This window comes from Passer montanus, unplaced genomic scaffold (genome assembly GCF_014805655.1).
Source record: "Passer montanus isolate IOZ18808 unplaced genomic scaffold, ASM1480565v1 scaffold40, whole genome shotgun sequence".
NCBI classification, from domain to species: Eukaryota; Metazoa; Chordata; class Aves; order Passeriformes; family Passeridae; genus Passer; species Passer montanus.
The window spans coordinates 1751914-1774923 of record NW_024368819.1 but is presented as its reverse complement, the minus strand read 5'-3'; the positions used below and the strand labels follow the sequence as shown (position 1 = coordinate 1774923).

The following is a 23010-nucleotide window of genomic DNA, read 5'->3' as shown; positions in this document are numbered from 1 at the left end:
AGCTGGAAGCAAGATGGAGAGCCAATATCCTGCAGCTCATCAGATCTCTACAAACCTCAGCTCAGGAGCAAACTGCTTAATTTGCTGGGTTTTTGTACTCCTTTAGTTCGCAGCGCACACCGCTCGTTGCTCACGATCCCAGCAAAGCTCCAGCTTTATTGATACATGTCATGGCACGGCTATAGCCTGTTGTTTTAGAAATCTTGTCACCAGTCTGTAAATCAGAAGAAGAAGGCAAAGTTAAGCTTTGTTTCCACCTGGATCTTCAGCACTACCTGCCATTAGCATCATATGGTTCCACGGACAGTATTTAATCCTGCGTTAGTAAAATTTGACCTCTGTCAAACAAGCAGCAATACCACAAATTCATAGTCCCGAGAACACAGCAAAAGTGTTTCTTGCTGGTTCCCTGTCACTTCCCTACCTGATTTACATCAAAACCTTCTTGCGGAGATGACTGGTGATACTCTGAAAGGTGACAGTCATCCTTCCCTGTAAACACTGGAAGGCAGCGTCAAACCGAGCTCCGCAGGGCTGAAGGAGCAAAAAGAGGTGCAGGATCCCTGCTGCTGTTCCTGGAGGTGGGAGAAGCTGGCGGGGGCTGGGAGCTGCAGCATTTTGCAGCAGGGCGTTCGGGGATGGGCCCCCGAAGGGAAGCTTGGAGCCGCGCTGCCGTGAAAAGCCTCGCAGCATGTTACATGATGCAAGCTCCTTGGCAAGTGCTGTAATTGTGTCACTGAAATGGCTGAGCCACAATGCTCAGGGAAAGGTTTTTCCTGGTGAGCCTGCGAGCACACTGTACCCTTCCCTGGTGCATGAGAGCACTCTGGGAAGGCCAGGGATACCACAGAGTGCTGAGAGAGCTCTTGTTTGGAGAAGGGTTCCTGTGCTCTGTTTCGGGATTTGAAATTTGCCAGTTTGTGGCTGAGAGCACGTAACAAGAGATATAACTAGACAGATGCTTTAAAAATATTTTTCAAAGGACTTGGAAATGAGTGTGACGATTATGGACACCATTTTCATAAAGCTTTCAGCCCAGCATCCTGTTTTACTTTCACGACAAACTGCAGTTATGCACAAAAACAGCTACTGGAGTTTTTAATATCTTGCTCCCCCAGCAGTAGCTGTTTGCTTTCAAATGCCATTATTTGCACCCAGAGCCATTGGAGCACAGAGGTACAAAGTAAAAGGAATTGCTTTAGAAATCAGGCTTTAGGCTTGGTTTGGGGTCAGTCTTCAAACCACCAGCTCTGACATGGCTGGGCAGTGCTTTGCAGCAGGGGCACCCATAGGTACATGTGGGTACACAGAGCCTGCATGTGGTGTTGTCAGAGTCCAGTGTGAAGCAAATACCATTTGCAAGTAGCCCTAATATGTTCTAGTTCTTTTTCTTCCCCTGTCTCTAAACCTTTGCTGTGAAACAGAGCTCTCATATTTTCCATTCCTAATTCAAGAGCTGGAGGGATTGCTAAAGCCAGGTATCAAGTTACAGGAGAAAGAGTGAAGACATTTGGTTGCAGCTTCATTGGCTCACACAGTGCATACACCCAAGCAAACATTTTCATCAGCCCCCATGTCTCTGTTAAAACTAAGGAAAGTCATCTTTTCTCTAGGTCTGTCCTTGGGAAGGACACTGTCTGCAAGGAAAGTTCCCTTCAGTAGAGGTGTTTGAAGGCTGGAAACAGGAGGAAGGAAAAACCCTGTAATGATCAAAAAGCATCTCGTCCATAGTACAGGAAATGTTGTTCCTGCTCATCTGAGCTACCAAAATAAGGCAAACCAACAAGTTTCAACAATAACAATGTTCAAATTAAATCCTTTGAATGGGTAATGTGTGTAGCTTAAAATGTGACTCAGCCAGGAATTGTTACTATTTCTGGTACTGTTTTAGTTTTTAAACCTAGTCTACTTCAGATATTCGGCATGTCCTTGGTTGTGATAGGAGGCTGATTAGAGGTGGTGACTAAATATCCTTTATGGGCTGACTAATTCAAGCTTGGATCTTTTTTGCTGAAATTGAGATTTGATACTCTCCAGGTTAGACATGAACGTGAGTGAAGATTGCAGTGTGTAAAAGAAAGCCAAACTCCTGTATTCTTTTTTTTTTAACCTTCTCCATATCACCTCCTATCTAGCATTTCTTTTCTTGTTGGGGTTTTCAAGACCATGATTTGTTTTTTTAGCTCAGACAGAACCTCTTCTCTGTGTTAGGATGCCTTCTTCAAACCTTCAGCTGCTTCTGTTTGATTCTTAGAGTGGTGGTGTGTGTTTGGCTGTTTCCTCAGTAGTTTGTCCCACCAAAAGAGCCTTCTCACATCCTCTTTTCCTTTCCTATGTATTCTCTTGGTTTTTCCCCTGTGTGCTGGTTTTCCTTTTGCTGATCTCTGTATGTTAGTCCTTTTTGTCGCTCATTTGCACTTGTCTGGCTGGGAATGATCTGCAGCCAGCTCTTATGTTTCCCCACCATTCCTTTCCTTTGGTAGAGCTGATGGGAAATGCTGTATTTCCCCCTTCCCTCCTCCCTCTGCCCCCTTCCTCTCCTGCTTCCTTTGCTCGTACAGCTAAGTGAAAAGCGCTTAATAAAAAGGACTTTGGGTAAAAGAGGAGCAGAACAAACTCCAGTTATTTCCCTGTGTGTGTTTTCTACTGTCTGCCTGTTCTGCAAGCAGGCACTCAGCTTTTGAAGCTTCATATTCTTGGGAATCAGTAGAGAGATTAATTTTGGACAGGGTAGCAGTGGACTGACATTTGATTTCCTTATTTAAGTGTGACTGTTATCCATATGCTGGAGACCCACGTGACTTACAGCACCCTCTCTCTGCACTTCCTCAGTGTTTCTGCCCAACCTTCAGTTCACATTTTGCTGGCTACCCTTGCAGTGAAAAGAAGTAGAAATTGTCTTCTTTCCCACTGAAAGTTTAGGTTAAAACTAAAACACATACAGAGATGCAGAAGCTGTGGGACTTGTCTCCTCTAACCCAAAGGCTGCCTTTGGGGGCAGCACTGGGGGCTTTTCAGAGAGCTGGAAAGGGGAAATTTCAGTGTTGTGCACAAGGATTTTGCTTCCTGCTGCCCATGTGGCAGTTGTAAAGGTGTCCCTAAACTCTAGTAGTTGTCAGTGTGTTTGCTATACTGAGATACTCCATGAACCCTAAATGTGAAGCATGCTGAGATCAGAGGGGAACCGCAAATGAATCTGTAATTTCAGCTTTTTTGTCTTGATTTTTCCGAGATTGGTGGACAGTGATTTGTTGTGTGTACTGCTTGTGTACCGTGTAGCATGAACAAAGAGAGTCCATGCAATATGAAAGACACAAACTGAATTAAAACTGTCAAGTTCTTCCCCTCCTGCCACTTTTCCAGGCTGGTTTTTTCCTGTGTGGGCTGTGTGTTGTTTGCGTGCTTCCGCTGCTGCTCAGTGAAACACACAGCACTTCTGGAGAGCAGACAAAACAAAACTAGGTGCTTTGTTGTTGCCCATATGCCCAAAACTAAGGATAAGAAAAGACTCCTCCCTTCTCATGATGTGACTCTTGGGGATGGTTCTGTTCAGGGCCAGGAGTTGGATTTGACAATCCTTGTGAGTCCCTTCCAGCTCAACAGATCCTGTGATTCTGTCCCTCATCACAGACCTTCAGTGCAGGCAGTAGGAGTTGGAAGAAGTTGGGTGAAAACCTGAAGGGAGTCCAAGGTCTCCTTACATTTGTGTAACTCCTGGTGGGAGCAGTGTGATGTAACACTGAGCAGAGTCATTGTGCTAATGTACCTTTGGACCTGGACAAGAGGGAAAAAAGCTGTGAGACAGCCTCTTGTCAGGAGCTTCTCCCTGCAGTCCTCCAGATTCCTGAAAGACAGGTCACATCCTACCAAGCATGAGAGATGCTGAGTGAAGATGTACAGCCTGTGCTCTTCAGGTCTGCAGACTGGATAGGTCCCTTGAGCCTTTGCCTATGAATACAGGAAGGACACACTATGGAAGGTCCTTTAGGCAGATGCCTTCAATAGATGAGAAAAAGAAAGCCCAAGTTATCTGCCTCTTCTTCCATCTTGCCCTTTCCTGGGAAGCACAACCCCCTTCCCTCTGAGGGGCTGTGGTCTGGAGGCTTGCTCTGGGGCAGTCCAAAGAGGCAAATCACCTTTGAGAATAAGACAAGGATATTTGGATCACACCTGCATGCCCTGCTGTGTGCCCTGGTGCTCAGGAAAGGGTATTACTGGAGAGCTGTAACAGATGAAGCTCAAATGAGCAAAACCAGATGTCAAACATATTTTCTACCTATCCAGGCTGTCCCTTACTGTAATAGTGGCAGCAGGAGAAACTATAAACCTTCTGCAAGTGAAAATGTAGCCCCAGACTTTGAATTGCTTGTTCAGCTGCTCTGTCAGATAGATGGTGTGGGATAGAAGCACACATCATCTTCTGTCAGTGTGGGAGGCTCCCTTGCAAGGTGGACAGGATGCTTAGGGTGGGACAGCTTGGAAAGGCTCCTCAGAGTTCAATCCACATGTGCTGTTAGTCACTGCCTGTCCTTTACTCAGGCGGGAGTTTCAGGCTGGGTGCTGTAGCTCACAGTCTGACCCCAGATGTGTGTTAATTATTTATTTTTCTCCACGTGCTGGCAGATGGTTGGAAGAAGAGTCTGCCAAGCATAGTGCATGCTTGAGGGCAGTGATTTTGAGACACGTTGTTGAGATTATCTGATGTTTCACATTTTCTGTAATTTAGTTTGTGTGTGTGTGAAGGGAGTATTTAAAACTTGCAGACAATAGTTTGCTGGGTTGCAGGGAATGAAACCCCTAATGAATAGTCCATTGTTTACATCCATTTGAGGCTGTTTCTTTGCTGAATTAGTGCCATGAAACATAGCTGCAACTCTGTTGTTTTTAACTCCCCTCTCCTTACCCATCCCCCCTTCCTATTCCTTATGGTTGCTAAATCCTGCTGCTATCTTCTCTACACAAGTTTCCAGGCTTCCTTCTCTCCTCTTGATTTTCTTCTCCTTAAACCTCTTGTCCAAACTGGGTCATCTTTTGCTTCTAGTGTGATACATTTTCCCATCCTTGGCCTCTTGGACTCACACTTCAGTCCTTATTATTTTTATCCAGATGAATGTGGGGAAAGAAAAAAAAAAAACAAAAAAAACCCAACAAAAATGCCCAAACTATTTTCTGCCATAATCAGGTCTAGATCCCCCTCTTGCCATTGCCTTTCCCTCCCCACCTCCTTGCTTTGGAGCTCTTTCTGTGCCAGTTTGCAGCTTGCATAGATACATAACTGTTTTATCTCATATTTGCCTGCAAGCCCTCTGCCCAGTTTCTAGCTCTTATTTTCCTCTCCATTCAGGAGGCTTCCCCCCTTGCTCTGCTCATACTGCTCCACGCTCTGATCTCTGTGCCTTCTTCTGGTGACCCCTACAATTTGAGGTAGCTCCGTTTCCCCTGTCTTCAAACAGATAAGTGGTCTGTTGGCAAAGTTGTAAGCTTTTTTTCCTGCATTCTGGTTTGTAGATGGCTCTTTTTTTGTTGTGCTGCTAATTGATGCTGTGTAGCTGTTTACCTGCACGATGCTGGAGTGATTGCTCAGACTGATGCATACCACACTCTGGAACTGTTTCTTTTCTCTCCAACCCTGATTTATGGATAACTGGAAAAAGCAATTCTTGGCTGCCCTGTTTAGAAAACTATTACACCACAGAAAAACTCATTACATGAACACAGCACCTGATATAAAGAAGCTGTGTTTGGTTTTCTGGTTTCCCCCATGAAAAAAAAGCTTCCCTTTATTATTGAAACAATAATTCCCCTCAAATTATATTTAAGGGATGTAGGCACCAAGGCTTGCCTGCTCTTCTAGGAGTTCCTGGAAATTGGAACTGGGGAGTTTTTTGTAATCAGTACAGGGAATGTGGTATTTTGGAGAGGTTTCGCTTGTTTTCTGGATAGGCAGTGTGCACATGCCACATAATACAAGCACCACATTTGCTAGCCCAGGTATCTGCAGAGAATTCCCTATGGATGAAGGGGTTGGGAGGATTGGAAAGCCCCAAAGATGTCAGGAAAGTAGGTACAGACCAACTGAGAGTCTCCTTTAATTAAAGGAGTGCTGTGCATTGAGCATATCGAGTGCATTTGCTTCCCTTTTTTCCACAACCTCGGTGGGATGCCCTCTGGATTGCAACTTAAGGGCAATGCTGTAAATTTTGAAATACTGTTTGTTTGTGTAGGACTGTGTCCTGGGTCAGCATAGCTGCTCTACAATATGGCAAAATCATCAAGTGACAAGCAAACCAATGATGCTTCAGCCCAATGCCAAAGAAAATCCTGCAAGAGAGAATTAGCTGTGAAAATTTACCCTGTTGCTACGGAACTCATTTCGTTGCATATATCATGTCAGAGTTGAATGACTGAAGAAATACTCCACTTGGGAAATGAATATTTGTGCCAGTTACAGGACAGCTTATTCATGCATAAAACCTGAGACACCTGGTAGTGGTGTTGGACAGGTTGTTTTTGAATGAATGTACTTGTTGGAAGGCAGGGGAGGAGCGAAATGCCTTTGTGTCTTTAAAGTATTTTTCCTTTTGATGCCATATACTGTTAAAGAAACCAGATTTTGGGGAGATGTTTTTTCTGTAAGCAGCAAGAATTTCTGCTTCCTACAGTGGGGATCCTTTCTCCTTCTTAGTTCCCCTCCAGATTGATGTTAAGATCCTGAGGCTGTGGGCACTGCTTTTGTTTTCGCCTCTTAATTCCCTATAAAAACACAGAGCCAAGATGTATAATATGATCAATTCCTGACTTTCTTACAAGAATTTTCTCTTCTTCCCATCTCCATCCCTAGACATTGCACATCCCTCCCAAACCAAACTCCTGTAGCCCAGAAATAGGTCACACCTCACCACCTGGACAACAGTCGTGGCTTGCGTCATCGCTTGGCGTGACGTTGGCAGCACTCAGCAAGCAGGACCGGCTTCTTCAGGGAGCAGGATGTGAGAACACCCTTTGTGATTCCTCCAGATGGGCCTTGGGAGGTGATGGGGGAGAGGACTCTGTTTACACAGGGAAAAAATAAAGAGGAGGTATAAGCTAACATGATCAGCGCACAGATTTTCTGCTGGTTGGTTTGGATGATTTATAGTGGTATACAGAGCTTTGTCGCCTTTAAGCTGACTTGTTCCACTGCTGGCCAGAGGTCAGCCCACTGGCCTGTAAAAAATGAATTGTCGATGTCTGTGGCCTTTCCCGGTGGCCACAATCCTGGGGCTGTTGTCAGTCCTGCTGTTGAGCTCAAATCGGGGCTGGAGGGGACTGTCCAGGATACTCGCTGAGCCTCTTAGCAATGGTGATTTCATTTTGGACATCCCTATAAAGTGACCCTGTGCAGGGCATATCCAAATCTCCTTTATAGTTAGTGGGTAGAGGAGCAGCAATGCCAGCAGTTGGACTGGTAGCCTTTGCTCAAAAATGTGATTTCTTGTCACAGTGGTTACTTCGGGAAGCTCACAGGAAAGAAGCACACTTCCATTTTTTTTTCAGATTTTAGTTGCTGCAAAAGGTTAGCTGCACATTGGATAGGCACAATGGAATTAGCAGCAGAGGCAGAGGTATCTACGAGCATGTGACCATTTTTGTACGAAATGTACGTTGTGCTTCTTCCTGAGAAATGCTGGGAACAAATTGTTATAGAAATGGAAAATACAGTCAGTCTGTTTTGGGCTCAGGCAAGAAATGAGGGCCCTATAGCCTGGAGAGATGTGTATGAATCTGCGTGGGGAAAATGCTCCTTAATTAGATGGGTTGGCAGATCCTGTTTCTCCTGCTCCTTCCGCAGTTTGCAGCGTTCAGTCTAGGAAACGCCTCCCGAACTCGCCCACCACTGCCCTTACGGAGGCCTGGCACACTCACCTGGAGTCCTCCATGCCGTATGGCTGGATGTCACTGAGACCTGGATCGTGACCTGTTTGGCTGGACAGACAGCTTCAGCCTGGGAGGGGAGCCCAGCACATCCCCTGCCCTCTGCACACCGTGTTCTTTAGTGCTCCTTCCTGGCAGCTGGCTGGGCTCTGGCGTGGAGAGGACGGCGTCTGTCCCGGCGGGGCCTGGCCGGGCGCTGGGGATGTGCCAGGGGCCCTGTCCCCTCCTCTCGCGCCGGGGAGCTCGCCGTGCTGAGCGCTGCTGCTCTCAAAGTTGCTTAACAGACAATGCTTGACTCTATCTTGACAATACACCCTTTTCTTGAGAGAAATGAGAAGTTTCAATTTCAGTCACTAGCCTGTTTTTCATTGACCTGTTTTAGTCAGCAAGTCATGGCTTTACTGTGCCACTCTCTCAAACTGCCACTCGTGAGCCTAACGAGACGGTGGAGCAAAACTCCTGTCCTCTGCACAAAATGCAAAGAGAGAAGAGACAGTTTTATCCCAAACATTAGAGGAGACTCGGTCAAATTAACGCCACAGTAAATGTAAAATAGTTTTAATTTACAGAGTACTTTAGGCCCCAATTGGGAGGTGGGGGGGAAGGGCTTGGAGTGAAGTTAATAAACCTTTTAAAACTTTTGACTGAATCTTTTATTCAGTGTTTGTATAACTCAGTTATCTGCTAGTTAATACCAGTATTTTTGATACCTCTCCAGAGCCAATACATGACAAACCTTCAGCCCTGTTGGGTATTTGTGCTACAGCATATTTAATAGCCATGACAACAATTCAACAATTGTATAGAAGCTTCCCCTCCCTGTCTGAGTGTTGCAGGCACCAGAGTGTCTCCATTGGAAAACCCCTAAACATACAGTTTCAGCCAAAACTGGCTTAATGATAGTCTACTGAGAGCTTGACAGGCTTTTTTTTTCCTTTAAAAATAAAAAAGAAAAGGGGGCACTTTTTCCCCTCCCCCCCTCAATTTTTTTTCTTAACTTCTTCGCTGCTTTTGTGAAAGCTGCCGCTGTAAAACACAAGGCAAATTAAAAAAATAAATTGCTTTAAATTGCTTAACAGGCTTGATGAGACAAAGCCTGGTGTGTTGGAGTGGCTGCAGGGAGCTCTGCGGCTGCTTTTGTATGATTTCAGAGGTGAATTTAGATGGCTGGAAGATAGATGGGTGCCAGATGCAGTTTGACACAGATTCCGGCAGCTGCTCCTGCGCGAGGTTTCATTAGTGGTGAGTTAGCGAGCAGCAGAGCGCCGGCGAGGCCCCCAACGCTGCGCTGACAGCAAGAGCACTGAAACAATACAATATTCGCTAAGTGATTTTAATCTGGGAGATTAAATGACACCCAGTTGGTTTCCCGACTTAGAAAGCCAGCACAGTGTAAAGCTGTTCATGGCACTCACTCTACCGGGGCCCTTGTCACATACATTTACATTGAGAGTGCTTTCCCGAGCTCCTCACCCTGAAATGGGAAGAGAAGGGTTGATTTTGTGTTGCAGACATATTTTTCCATCCTCACTGTATAATGTGCTTTTAACTACAACAGGAAACATTGGCCTCACTTCAGCAAATGCTTACATTGGACCGAAGTGCTCGCGTGCTCCTGCTAAGCGCAGGCAAAACTGTTTGAAAGATTAGGGTCTGTAACGTGAACGGCTTCCTTTTTAATAGATGGGCAAGTCCCAAAATCAGGAAGCAGTTGGTATTTACGGGCTTGGGCAATTGGGTTTGGTTTTAAATAAACCAGTGTGCTACAATGGATGACTTGATAGAAATGGTGGAGGAGTTGCTGTTCTCCAGGAAGATGAAGTTTTATTTGAAGAGGAGCACTAAAGATTAGGACTTGGTGAAGGGAGGGAAAATGTAATCGAGCTTATTTGCAATACAACCTAGGCTGACTTCAAGATTCTTCTAGGGGAACTTAATGGGCTGTATTTTGGGAGCCCTCACTGTGGCACATTTACTGTGTGGTTATTCAGACTTTCTGTATTTTTTGTGTATCTCTAATTGCTTCAGCAAGTAAATCCTTGACTAGGAAAAAAAAAAGGTTTTCTCCTCTGATAGATGGGGAAAAATATGTAGGGAAGCAGACAAACAAGATCTTTCTTTCACATGTGCCACATGAATTTTGCCTTTACATATTTAACTGCTGATGTCAAACTACTCTGTTCACTTTGAGTCATTTGCTATCCTCACAGTAAACAGACAAACTAGTTGGTTTTTATTTTCCTCCTCCAATCAATATGAGAGTTGTATGTGTATGGGCTGCTGTCTTTGGATCTCAACTGTTTGTAATGTTTGTGCACATTACAGTTCTGCTTCTAGATGCCTTTGGTAAATACCCCATGCATGGCTTCAATTAAGCTTTCTATATTGAGAAAGTATGCCTTAATTTATCAGGTTAAAGATATCTCTGTTACATCAATTTGTTCACAGTGTGTTGTGACCTAATCAACTAGGGATGTAAGCCATTTCATGAGGAGTAATTACTCAACAACAAAAAATGTCTCTCTTTCCTAATAGCTGTGAGTGACTTGGCTAATTGGAATCCATTTTGGTAGTGGCAGGTCAGCAATCAGGAGGTGGCTTTCCTGGCTGGCTTCTAGGTGGGAGGGAGAAGGCAGCAGCAGCAGCAGGAACACAGAGCTGTGGTTTCCTCAGGTCACTGGGAGAGCTTCTCTCCGTCGGATCAGTGTCACATGTGCTGGCATCGGGGTGTCCTCGTGATCCCCTTTACCACCAATGCTGTGACAATTTGGTCAGAACCCTTTCTTAGATATTTTTGAGGGAAAGAATTCATGAGTGGGTTGGAAATGCCAGATCTTTCAAGACTTGCAAAAGAGTTGTGGTGGTGTTATTGTTAGTGGGGGCAGGGATCTGCAGTGATGTGACAAATCTCCATGGCCTGGCTACGCCTTGGTTAGGAGATGATGTGAAGTTTAGGGGTGATGGCTCGTTATGTCCCTACTCAGATCAACTTATGACAGTGACAGAGCAATTTTTGCTTTCAGTGCTGTATCACTTAGGAGCATGAGCTGCCAGCCCTGCTAGGGGTGATGTGCAGAGGCATCTTCTAGATGACCCCACTGGTTGCTGTCCTGTTTTCCTACTTGATAGATCATAGAGGTGCATTCTGGTTTTTTTCTTTTATTTTTTTCCTCCCCTCCTTGTCTTCAAACCTGGCTGAGAGGGAGGTGGAGAGGAAAATCCTCATGAATTAACATTATTTCCCTGGTGGGCTTTGCTGCCATTTTATCTAATTACGCCTGCTGTTTTCCAGATCACATTGTAAGCATTTGCATGAAGGGGCTTTCACTTACCTCCTCAAGTAAATTAAATAACAGCCCTTAGGCTGGGCTGACAGCATAATGCATTTTCATGTGGGAGATCAACAGCTCCCATACCTTGAGATGGGAAATGCTGAAATGACAGGGAAGCTCTGTGCTTTTGTCTCGAATTAGGGCAGCTAGACGGAGTTAGGGCCACTTTGAAAATGCCTGCTGCTGGCTCTTCTGGTGTGTAGGGGTTGGCAGGAAGAGAGGGGCACATAGGAATCTGCAGAGGGCCACAAAGAACAGACTCATGAGGATCCACGAGCTACGTGCAAGATGTGCAGGAAAGCCAGGGAAAGTAAGCCTGTTGTCAGCAGGTTTAAATGCACAGCCCTAATGGAAAGCGTGAAGGGATCTGCAAACTGTGGAAGATTGGAAGCCACAGACGTAAAGCAAATGAGAGGTGTAGGCCCTGCCCTGAGGATGTTTACAGCATGACTTCGTGGATGAGGAAGGCTGGACTTGTGTGGAGAGCTCAGGAAATCAAAACACATGGCCTTGACTTTCATTTCCACAATAAGCCAACCCGTAGTTTCCCTGTGCTTCATTTCTTCAATTTGCAAAATGAGGCAGTAGCCCTTCTGCTGAAATGACAGTCCGCTGCTTTCCTTGCCTGACCCGTTACTCCCAGCGAGCATCCAGCCCCGGGAATTATCGTCCTCCCAGAGCCCTTCATGATCCAGCCTCATGGGGTGATCTGCTCCCTTCACACGTGTGTTACACACCAGAAATGTAGATCAGCCCTTCCCTGGCTGTGGTCACTCCTTCATTCCTTTGCTGTAGTTGGGAGCTTCTGAGGAGGAGAATGGATCGGGAACAAATGACCATGAGGAAGTGTATTTCTTCTGCTCCCGATCAGTCCAGGCTCATCCTGGCAGAAAAGAGGATGTTCATGGGAGGGCAGGGAGATGAACTCCACCTCCCCCAACCATTAGGCTTAGACAAGCCTTGGGTAGCTCAAAATTCTGGTGTGCTCTTGGATTCTTTCTTTACAGGACCTGAAGTGGGGACATGGCAGCAAGTGGGCTGGTGAGCTGCACGGTCAAACTGAGTCAGCACTTGGGGAGTGAGGAAGAGAAGGAGATGGACTTCTACAGCAAGTAGGGAATTTAATCCCTACTCTGGCTTGCTGATGTTGGTCATGAATGGGGGTCAGCAACAGGAGAGGCTGCTTAGTTTGGGAGGCTGTACCTGATTTATGCAAAGCTCCCACCATTAGATGTTTCACATAAAGGAAGAAAGGTGATATGTGTTCATTTAGTTCACTGTAACTCTGTGGTGACAGTGACCCTCACAGAATTACACCTGTAATGTTGAAGTACCTTCTAGCTTTTGGTGCTAATTCCTTTCATCCTGTGTCATTGGTTAGGGATTAAGGAAATCATGCAGATCACTAAGATCTGCTTGAAGGAGTCTTCAGTGACTCGCTTTTGTCTAGGGATCTTTGCTGAAGGAATGTGATTTACTTGTTTTTCTTTAGAAAATCAAGTTTTCTGTTCCATCAAAACATAGTTCCAGGTTGAAGGTGGAGGAGAGCTAGAAATGTTAGTGTGGGGGGTGTGTAAACACCTTTTAACTTACATATTAAAGCATCTTGGCTCTTCCAAGTAACTAGAGAACTACTTTGTGATGCATTTCTCTGTCTGAGATGAATTTTGAATGCCAGCGAGATAATGAGATTTATCAAATAAAAAGCCTGTCTTTCACTTTGTTCAAGCTTGGCCTCATGCCTCAAATACATGGAGTTTAGCTCAGAAGCAGCTTGTAATTTGTATCACAAAACCGCCGTGTGTAATGCGTGATGGATGGTGGCCACTGGGTGCGGGAGGTTTGCAGTCAGGACGTGCTGATGGCTCCTGCTGACATTTGTGCCTGGTCAAAGTGGCTGCAAGGGACAGGGAGCTGCGAGTGGTCACCACGAGGCTTCTGTGGGAGAGGCTGAGGAGGTGTTCGCCTTCATAAATCAGGGATTCAGCTTTAATGTCAATCACTCTTTAGCATGAACTTGCAGGATGTTCACGATGCAAGACACGGTGCTGCTTTTAACGTGTATGGGGAGATGATTCAGGACTGATACAGCTGCTTCAGTGATCTGGTAGTATACATCCCATTATCATTATTCACTCACATTATTCACTGTTAGAAAGCTTTCTAACAATTCATGATATTTCTCAAGCTCTCATCCCCTCCTCTCTCTTTCTAAAAAAACTAATTTAATTTTATTATTATTATTATTCAGATTCCTGCTGTATACATCCCCCAAGCAGGTGGGAGGGGGAGTTGGTGGGTGATGACTTGGCTTTGTTGGAACTTCACTTAATGCAGGGTGGGGGCAGAGAAAATGAAGCTAAATTACGCAGATCCTGAAGGCACAGCTAGTGCACTGCATCACTTGTGAGCATGACTAGAACTGAAAATGAATCACAGCCTTGTTAGACACGGTATGTGTCAGTGCATGTGGGCAGAAATATCATTCAGCGAGAGAGAGAAAAAGACAGAGAGACTACATCTTTTAAAGTGTGCTGGTCCCACTGAAATCGCTGTAGTATTTAACCTAAGGGGTGAGAGCTGAGGAACAGTGGGACAGTTGCTCTAGGATACTTCACCTTGTCAATTTTTATTCCTTTCTGAAGGTTCAGAAGGAGTCTGGATTTGTCAGCAGTGACATCTATTTTCTAAACAAAAAAAGGCTATAATTGCAAGCTCAGGTTTGAGCCCACTGCTGAGGACTTTAAAATACAACCACCCATTTGGGGCTAGATTTGGATGTGGAGTTGCTTCAGCCCGTGTGTTCATTGTGCATTAGGAAGCAAATGTGATTTGCTCTTTGTGTAAACTTGTGATGGTTGCATGTGCACATGAACTCACAGTACACACATGTGCACACTGAGCCAGTTCACTTTTCCAGAGACAAAAATTCAACCTGGAACTGTAACCCTGGTTCTTGCAGCTGTATAACTCAAACATTCTATTTCTAGAATGGAAATTGGTTTGCAGTTCAGTTGCAGTGTGACAGAGCCACGTCAGGTGATTTGATGGAGAGATGCTGGAATCAGCTGGCCACTGAAACCTGCTGTATCTGTGCTTGTGTTCCAGAAGGTACTTGCCACGAGTGATAGCAACATTCCTAAAGAAGCTCTCCCACCTCCTGCAAAGACCTATCCATAGCAGCCAACAAGCAGCAGCCATCTTAAAATTCCCCCCTTGGCACACTAAAACCACACTTTTTCTAAGCCTGATGGAATCATCCAGTGTATTCTTTAAGGGATTTTGGTTGTGCATTTTTGAATGTTGTGCTTGGTGCCTGTGCTCAGTCATTGGCTTGTTATGTGTGATGTGTTGTATAATTTAAAAGCTGATGATTCTAGGCACTAGCCAGAGTTTTTAAATAAGTGGCTAGAGATGTGTGGTTTCTCCTCTAACCCCCTCCCACAGACCAGGTGCTTTGTACTTTCTGAACATGCAGTGGTTTTTGAACGTTGTGAAGGATGTAAAATGCAGCTGAGAAGACAACAGTGCACCACCCCCTGCCAAAAAAAAAAAAAAAACAACAAAAAACAAAAGGGAAAAAGATAAAAACCCCACCATCAGTAGCTTTCTTAAATCCTGGTCAGCATGTGGCATTCCTAAAATGTCCATACTCACTAAATGAAAGATGGAAAATAGGGGTAGCTTATGATTTTTTGACTCTTAATGTGACTTTTTTGGGAGAAATGCAAGGAAGGGACCCGTACTTTTGACAAGTTAAAAATAATTTTTAATTACTTAGAGTAAGAACATGTTCTGAAAAGTAAAGATTTTGGACTTACTGTGCATGGAACAAAAGGCCGTTGTGAGCTATGTACGAGAGTTGCTGCGAGTTTGTATTCTGCCCTTTTTTTTCTGTGGGAGTTATTTCCTGTTGTTGACTAGAGTTCTTTATTTAGAACCACCTAGCTACTGAATGACGGCTCGCTTGCAAGAAGAAAAAGTGTGATTAAAACTTGCTAAGGCTTATTCCAAGATCTCCCTACTTCCATTTATTTAAGAGGAATCTTTGCTAAATGAAAGAAGGTGAAGTTCAAAACAACAAATGCATTTCCTTCTTGTTATTGTGCCCACATCAGCTGTGGCAGCTAGCAAAAAGATCTTGGGAGCCTGAGGTCTTTCACCTGAACATCTCATGGAAGACAGTGTTTGTCTAACAGAGATGATTTGGTTTAGGCTGTTCTAGTTTTAAAACAGAAACAAACCCATTGAATGCCAGGCCTCCCTTTTTTCTGGCAGGAGTCATTTCCATTCCCAGAGATGTTCTTGGGGGCAGCTCTTTCCATGAACCCCACAGGTCGAGTAAGGAGCGGGCACTTGCACTTTCCCAGCTGCTCAGAGAAGGAAGAGTTTCTTTGAAGAGCACTGTCAGCAAAAAGAAGTTTCAGTATGTTGACCTGCTTGGCAGTAGTATTTGGGTATCTGTGTGGAGTCAAATTATCAGCACTTTGACAGCTGCCTAACTTCTTTTGCTCTTGTGGCAGGGTCTGAACATCCAGCAAGAGTACAGTAAAGCTAGCAGAAGAGCAGATTCAGAGGGAAAAAGAAAAGAGAAAAAGATTTAACATGAAGGTTAACTCTACTGTAGGTAATAGGTAAGGAAGCAAAGTAGCTGGGGTTTATTATGAATTTTTTGCTTAGCAAGAAACATACTAGGAATGTCCCCTGGGTGTGGATGATTAGAAAATGCACTGGGGCATGAGTGATAGCAGATGGACAACCATCCCTCCCTGGCTTGGCTGGCCCCTTGCTGTGAGCCTCTGGCAGAGGGTGCCTCTTTCTGCCCAGCTCTTGCAAAGGGTCTGGTGCCTCTCTCTGCCGTGGCTGGGGCTGGCTGCTCTGGCTGGGCAGGGACTAACCAGGCAGGACTTACGGCTCAGTTGTTGGCACCTGCCCTTTTTCTAACGAATCCAATAGAAACTGGTTTGCAAAGTTGAACTTCTGTAGGAAAGTGGATCTCTGTGAAAGAGAGGGGCGTTTGGGAGCCTTCTGCCAATCCCACATGTGCTGCGAAAGTTTGTGGCAGGGAAAGTCTCAGTGATACACCTCGTGTCATTTTCTTCTCCTGCTGCTGCCCAGTGGTCAGACAAGGGAAGACCCTGGACTCGGTAGCAACACCATCAATGGTGTTGGTGTTGGGAATGCAGCTCTTCCTCCTTGTTTCTTGGGTCCACTCCTTTCCCTTGACTTGTTTCCCTCTGTGCTCCAGTTGTGTCGCTGTTTTACCCCCTCACCAAGTCTCAAATAAAAATAAAAGGGGACAATTATTACTGTTTGAGCAACCTGCTTATGGCTGTCACAGAAAGCCACCATCGTTTATGCCACATGCAGCACCTTCTTCCCTACCTCCCTGCCATCCCTGCTCAGGACATTTCCTTTTTCTTTCTTTTTTTGTTCTCGCTACTGTTTTCTTTTGCCCCCCTGCAAACGTCCATACCTGCTATGTCATATGGGTGTGACCAGGCAGGAGAGCTGCACGTCTCCTCTTCCAGGCCCTCGCAACATTTCAAGGACATTATCACCCCAGAGTCACTGTAGGAGGAAGAAAGAGACCATTAAGAGGTGTGAAAGGAAGGGGACTCTGATGATAAATGGTGGATTTTCAGCTTTTTTCCTTTGTCCTGTTTGGTAGGACCTAAATGCTGGGTGGGTTTGCAGTGATTTAGTGTTTCATCCTTGCCTGGGAATACTAATTAGGTGTAAACCTCTTTTTGCCTTTGGCTAATGGTCACTATAAACGAACAGCTTCCTTTAAAGTGAAAGAACATAAAAAAAGGTTACAGGAGAACTTGAATTAATTTGTGCAGTTCCCGTTTTCTTCAGAAAGATAAAATGTATTTCTGACGGTTATGGGGTGGTTTTAGGTAGAGTTAAGAAATGCAGACATCACCCACAGACTGTTTACCTGCATATGCAGTATGAGCTTCTGCTGACTCTTAGCCGTGCTAGCACTAGGGAATGTAGAAAGACAAAATGAATCATTACCACAGGCATAGTCACTAAAAGCATCTGATGTACTCATTCAGTCTTTTTTTTTTTTTAATCTCCTCTTTGCACATAATGTAAGGAGTTACACATTTTGTGAAGGGTTAAAACAGAAAGATTTGTGCATTCACTGCATTGACTCAATGAGTTCAGTTCTGTATGAACTTCAATTATTTGTAGAGGAACAGAATGGCAGTGGGAGTTAATGCTGCTACATTTGATGTTCTTGTGCTAGGTTTTCTGCCAGCTCCTTTTTTTTCCTTCCTCTTCTGAATTTGGGCCTACAGATTCAACTTCTGTTTTATTGGGGTTTGGTTTTGGCTTTTTGCTTTTTTTTTTAAAGAAGTGGTGTAGGTCACTCACTGTTTACTTAAAATTAGACCCTCAGAAACCTTTGTCTGAAAGGAGTACAGATAAACATCGTCTGTAAAGAATTTTGCACCTGGGACAGTCAGAGAAAGGATTTTTCATTGCAAATTTGAATTACTTTGAAAATGCCTCTATCTTGGTAAGCATTCTTTGAATCTAGAGGCTCTAAGAATCCGCAGAAACTAGTTTTAAACAATAGGCCCAAGCCCCCAAATCTGAGTAGGAGCATGAATGTGCTTTACAGGTTGTATTCCATCCAGCAAAATCAGCTATAGGTGAGTGCATTCATTTGGATGTCCATGTATTAACTCATGTTTCCATATAAATAAGGATTGAGATAGCTTGTTCTTGGTTTGGTTTTGGTTTTTTTCTGGTAATGCATCTAAGCACAAACACGTTTAACTCCAGTGACATGGTTTAAGTCCTGCTTAACATATTGAAATGCTGTGTAACATCCTACATCAGCACTGTAGCCACAACACCATTTTGATTGTGCCCTCCCAGCCTCAAACTCCTTGTAACTGTAGTACAATGCTTTAATGCAACAAATCTGAGCAGGAACATCACTTCTAGAAGCCTCTGGTCACACCACTGCTGGCCCCACTTGGTCTATCAAGCCTTTGGCATCTCAGCAGGGTTGAGCAGCTGCCTATGCACCCAGGCCTCTTTCAGGTTTCAAGAGTGTTTAGGAAAAGTGTGGGGGGCATCTGTGCTCCAGAAATGTATGGCTCCATGGAGAGCTTTGTAGGAGTAGCTTTGCTTCAGGAGAGGGCTGTAGTCTGTGCAGCGCTCAGGGGAAGGCACAGCACTAGAGCTGTTCTCCCCTGGTGAGCAAGGAGCAGGTGGTCCCTCAGCACTGGGGACGTGCTGGTGACCTTTGTGCTGAAGTGTGTGTGGCTTGCATGTTTGACAGCCCCACGTTGTTAAGATTTTCAGGCTCGTGTTGGGTTTGTGCTCAAGGCTGGTGGGTGGCCCAAAGTCTTTGGCTTGATTGCAGCGACATCTGTTTACACCAGTGGTTAATTAGGCCTGAAGACTGGCCACTCTCTATTTTTCCCCACCGTTTCTGTGGTTTTTTTCTTGATTAGAAGTATTCCCTCCTCAGCTCTAAATCAGAAGCTTTGGTTTTATCTGCAGATTTTTTTCCCCCCTTGATCCACTGGCCCTGGTATGAGATGAATATCAGGACATCAGCGTAGCCTCTCTTCAAAAAAGTAACCAAGTGTTCCAGAAAAGAATGACTTGTGCTTTTGATAGAGACTGCAGAGTGAGCATTGAAAGGGAAAGAAAAGCAGCCTGACATTGTCTAAAACTCAGCTCAGTGCGGAGTACAATTCTCTGTGTCACAAGAAGCAGGATTGGAAAGGGGAAACTGTTTTAGGAGCCTGTGTGCCATACAGGCAGTGCCAGTGTGAACAGTCTGGCCTGGGCCAGGAATGAAGCACATCTTGCAGGGAATGCAGCCTGAATGGGATTTGGAAAGGAACACAGAGTTTTATTAAAAGGCAGAAAGATGTGAGGAGATACACAGCAATGGTAGGCAGCCAGAACCTCTGTCAGAGGACAGTCTTTCAGCTGGAGCAAGGATGATGCACGCCAGCAGTCTCCAGAGGACTGGGAGTGCACAGGGAATTACAGAGGGAGGGAGTCATCTCCGTGCATGAGGAATGCAGCAAAACCTCCTCTGACTAAGCCAGCTAATGCACGCTGCTTTTTTTTTTCTTTCCTGATAATCCTGTTCCATAATATTTCCTTAATAATTTAGTATGTGAAGAGTAGCTTTTTCACAGTAGCCCTTCTGAAAAACATCTAAATCACCAAATCTGACATTCAGATGAAACCTTGCTACCCCTGTTGTTCACACACTCAGGATTTTTATTTGGTATGGCTATTTGACAGCTATCCTGGGGTTAAAAGTTGGGGGTTTTTTTCCTTAATTACTTAACAAATTTACCATGTGGCACAACCCTTGGTACTGCCAAGCAATAGCTTCCTATTACTAGACTGTACAGGCCTGATCCTGCATTACCAAAGCCAAAAGCAGTATTTAGGAACCAACATTGTCATCAAAATCTGTAGGAAGCTTGGAATAACTATACAAAAGGGGTTAGTTGCACTCAGAATATTGATTCATGAGCTCCCTCGTTTTTTGCATCGCTGTTCATTTTACCCAAAGAAGATCAACTGCCCAACTGGACATATAATATATGATACTGCATTAGAACTAAGGCTGCATTTGGTCATACTCATTAATTAAACTGATTTCTCCTGTAGTTTTTTTTTTTTCCTAGAGAACTAACTGAGAATGATAATTAAGCATATTATGCATTCTAGGGAATGGTGTTTCTCCTACTGCCACAAACACATTAAAGGAGAAAAATATGAACTAAAGGAGAAAATGAAGGGGGGGAAAAGAGCTAAAACTGGAGTGAGAAGGGATGGAGTGTTGCTTTCTTCGACACATTAAAGGAGAAAAATATGAACTAAAGGAGAAAATGAAGGGGGGGGAAAAGACCTAAAACTGGAGTGAGAAGGGGTGGAGTATTGCTTTCTTCAGTTTTTACTGACTCTTGTGCCTTGGGACACATGGGACAGCCATGTTAGAATTGCACCAGCAAAAAAAGAAGAAAAAGCCATTGAAATCCCAAGGAAAGCAGCCCAGCTCCCAGGTGCAGCTCCCTCCCTGTCTGTGTACAGGTGCAGACTGCAGTAATGCAGCACCCCAGTGTTTTACTGAGGAACTTATTATTTGTGGGTGAGCCTCACATGAGAAGGGCCCTGCTCCTGGGGGTCAGTGCTGAGCCTGAAGAGAGCCTGCAGAGGAGTGAGCAGTGTTTAACCGTGCCTTTGCTTGCAGCGTGCTTTCTCCTTACCCAGGAGAGCCTCGCTGCTCGAGTGGAACGAGCAGCTCTGGCTGTAGGCAGGCCCTTTGTCTAGCTGCTTCCAAGGTACCAGTGCTGAGGGGGTCTTTATTTGCAAAAAGTTGTCTGCTCTGGGGGGCAGTGTTAGGTGTTTGCCTGCCAGTTCTGCATGCACCAAAACAAAGACATCCAGGGAGAAAATGAAGTTGTGTTGAACAATTACCTGATATAATCTCATAGTATTCATACGTATTGCAATCAGAAAGGAAAAGGCCAAGGATGCAATTAGAAGTATAGGAAGCAGTTCACTCCCTCTATTTTTGAAAAATGCAAAGGATGCCAACATTCCAGCACAAACTTTGCCACTCTTTCCTAATTAGCATCCGTGTTGATGGGCAGATTACCTGGCAGTCTGTAGTGTTTCTAATGAATTGATTTATGAAGTCCAGTGTCTGTTTCCCCCTTCCCCATCTTTTGATTTCTGTTTGCTCATTTATTACCTTGTTCATTTATTTATTTTCAATGCAGGGGTGGTTTTTGAATGATTTTCATGAGACCTGGCCTCAATCAGACAGGCTGTGACCGTCCTTGCTCCAAGACAGGGCTGCACTCAGGCTACGCCTGTAGCCCACGTCAGGCTGGTACTGCTGCAGAAAGACACAGCTCAGCTCCTTCTCTTTTACTGTGTCATCTTCACATGTGAGCAGCTCAAGGGCCTCTGTCAAGGCTACAGCTGCACAACTCAACCTGTGCTTCTGCTCCCTGGGAAGCCCGTACATGCATGGCTCTGAAATGGGATGCATTTTGGGTGGCTCCTCCTTGCAGACGCTCCGACTTTCCCCCCCTCCCGCTCCCGCAGGCTCTGGAAACCTCTGCCGACACACTTCCTAGCACAGCATTTCGTGGCTCCATTGCAGGCTGCTGCTCCGTGCTTGCTGAAGTGTTCAGGCAAACGGCATGGGGGTCTTGCAGACACCTTCTGGTCAGGCTTCTCCAGAGCTGCAGAGCGGAGTTTCCTGCCCAGAAAGGTCTCCCTCAATCAGGTGCGAGGCCATGTGAGGAGCAGGCAGCAGCGGGGTTATTCTCCTTGCGTCCCCAGCCTCGTCCCGCCGCGCTGGAGCCTGTGCTGTGCACGGAGCGCAGGAAGGAGCTCTATTCATATCGATTCGTATCGTGACCTCTGCTCAGCTGGGAGTGCTTCTGAGTGTGCATGCAGGTTGTGCTAGTTGTGTTCAGAGGCACAATCGGAGTTACAGCGTGACTATAAACTCCTGCCAAGAAAGACTCGGGAGAGTTACAGTAGGAAACAGAAGGGGCGGTGAGCTTTTTCTTATGCTGGTGTAAAATTGGAGCAACCGAGTCAGAAGCGTTTAAAACTGGAATGACACAGGCTCGGGCTTTTTACTGCCGACTGTAGCATGGCAAGACCAGGGCTGTGCACATCGGGCTGGAGCCCAGCTGCTTATTTAGCAAATGTTTGTGGTTGTGCCTCTGGTGCCGGTGATAGCGTGCACACACCCAGGCACGGGGGCTGTAAACCTGCTGCGGACTTTGAGCTCCGGAAGGCGGGCGCTGCTCGGCTGGGCGCATCCAGATTGCGCAAGGCCAGATCCCGCTGGGTTCCCAATCTGGTGTAAAGGAGGGTGGAATGGGGCCCCGAGATTCAGGGGATCTGGCATGCAGAAAACCCCCAAACAACCCAGCCAACAATGTGCAAGTATTGCAGATATTTTGTGTGGCTTTTGAGTGGGCAGAAGCCCACTGAACAGGTATCACTCAGGCCCTAAAGAAGATGAACCTTTTTTTGAGTGGGCAGAAGCCCACTGAACAGGTATCACTCAGGCCCTAAAGAGGATGAACCTTTTATTTAGTGATTTTATTGTGACGCTGGTAGTTTCAGGGAGAAACTTGTTTCCCCAGGCAGAGGGACCAAATTTCAGTGCCTTGCTGCTGGCAAGTATCCAGCCAGGGAGATTCTGGTTTTAATGTTTGCCAGCTCCTGGGCAATTTGCAAATCACTCGTCAAAATCTAGTAAATGGCTCGTGAATTGCTTTGCAGATTGGTTTAGGGCTAACTCTGTGCCACAGATAAGGGTTGAGAGAGCTTGGATCGCCTCAAAGGAATCGCACGGGTGGAAAGGTGTGCTGAGGCCTCCAAACCTACAAAATAAAACGCCAGTTTTTAGATCTGATGCCCTTTTCTTTATTTTTAGTGAGTTCAGCAGAGTGCTCAAGTGCCAGTTCTGGTGTTTTAACATCAATGTGATGGAGCCTTTTCAATTCTGATTTAGAGAATTCATAAAATCAGCACTTAGTCCCCTTTTATTTTGGCAGATTCACTATTTTAATGGTTTGGTGTTGTTTTTCCTTTGTGGATTTTTGTCAGATACAGTTTCCAGGGTAAGGAAACCTTTCTTCTAAAGGTATCCTTTTCCTTTTCGGTTTTCTAACTGAAAATGGAACTTAGTTTCTAGCAAGACCATCATCTTGATTGATCACAAATCATTACA

The 23010-nt window shown here is 45.1% G+C and overlaps 1 protein-coding gene and 1 long non-coding RNA gene across 2 annotated transcripts in view; one reads left to right on the top strand and one right to left on the bottom strand.

The window, feature by feature from the left end:
• SERTAD2 (SERTA domain containing 2) overlaps positions 1 to 23010 on the top strand; it is a 79471-nt gene that overhangs the window by 33863 nt on the left and 22598 nt on the right. The window lies entirely within an intron of this gene.
• On the bottom strand, positions 143 to 8638 carry LOC120506806. The gene is made up of 3 exons (XR_005628606.1): positions 7906 to 8638; positions 6900 to 7049; positions 143 to 214 (listed from the first exon to the last, which is right to left on the bottom strand). It is a non-coding gene; the product is annotated as an uncharacterized LOC120506806 (long non-coding RNA).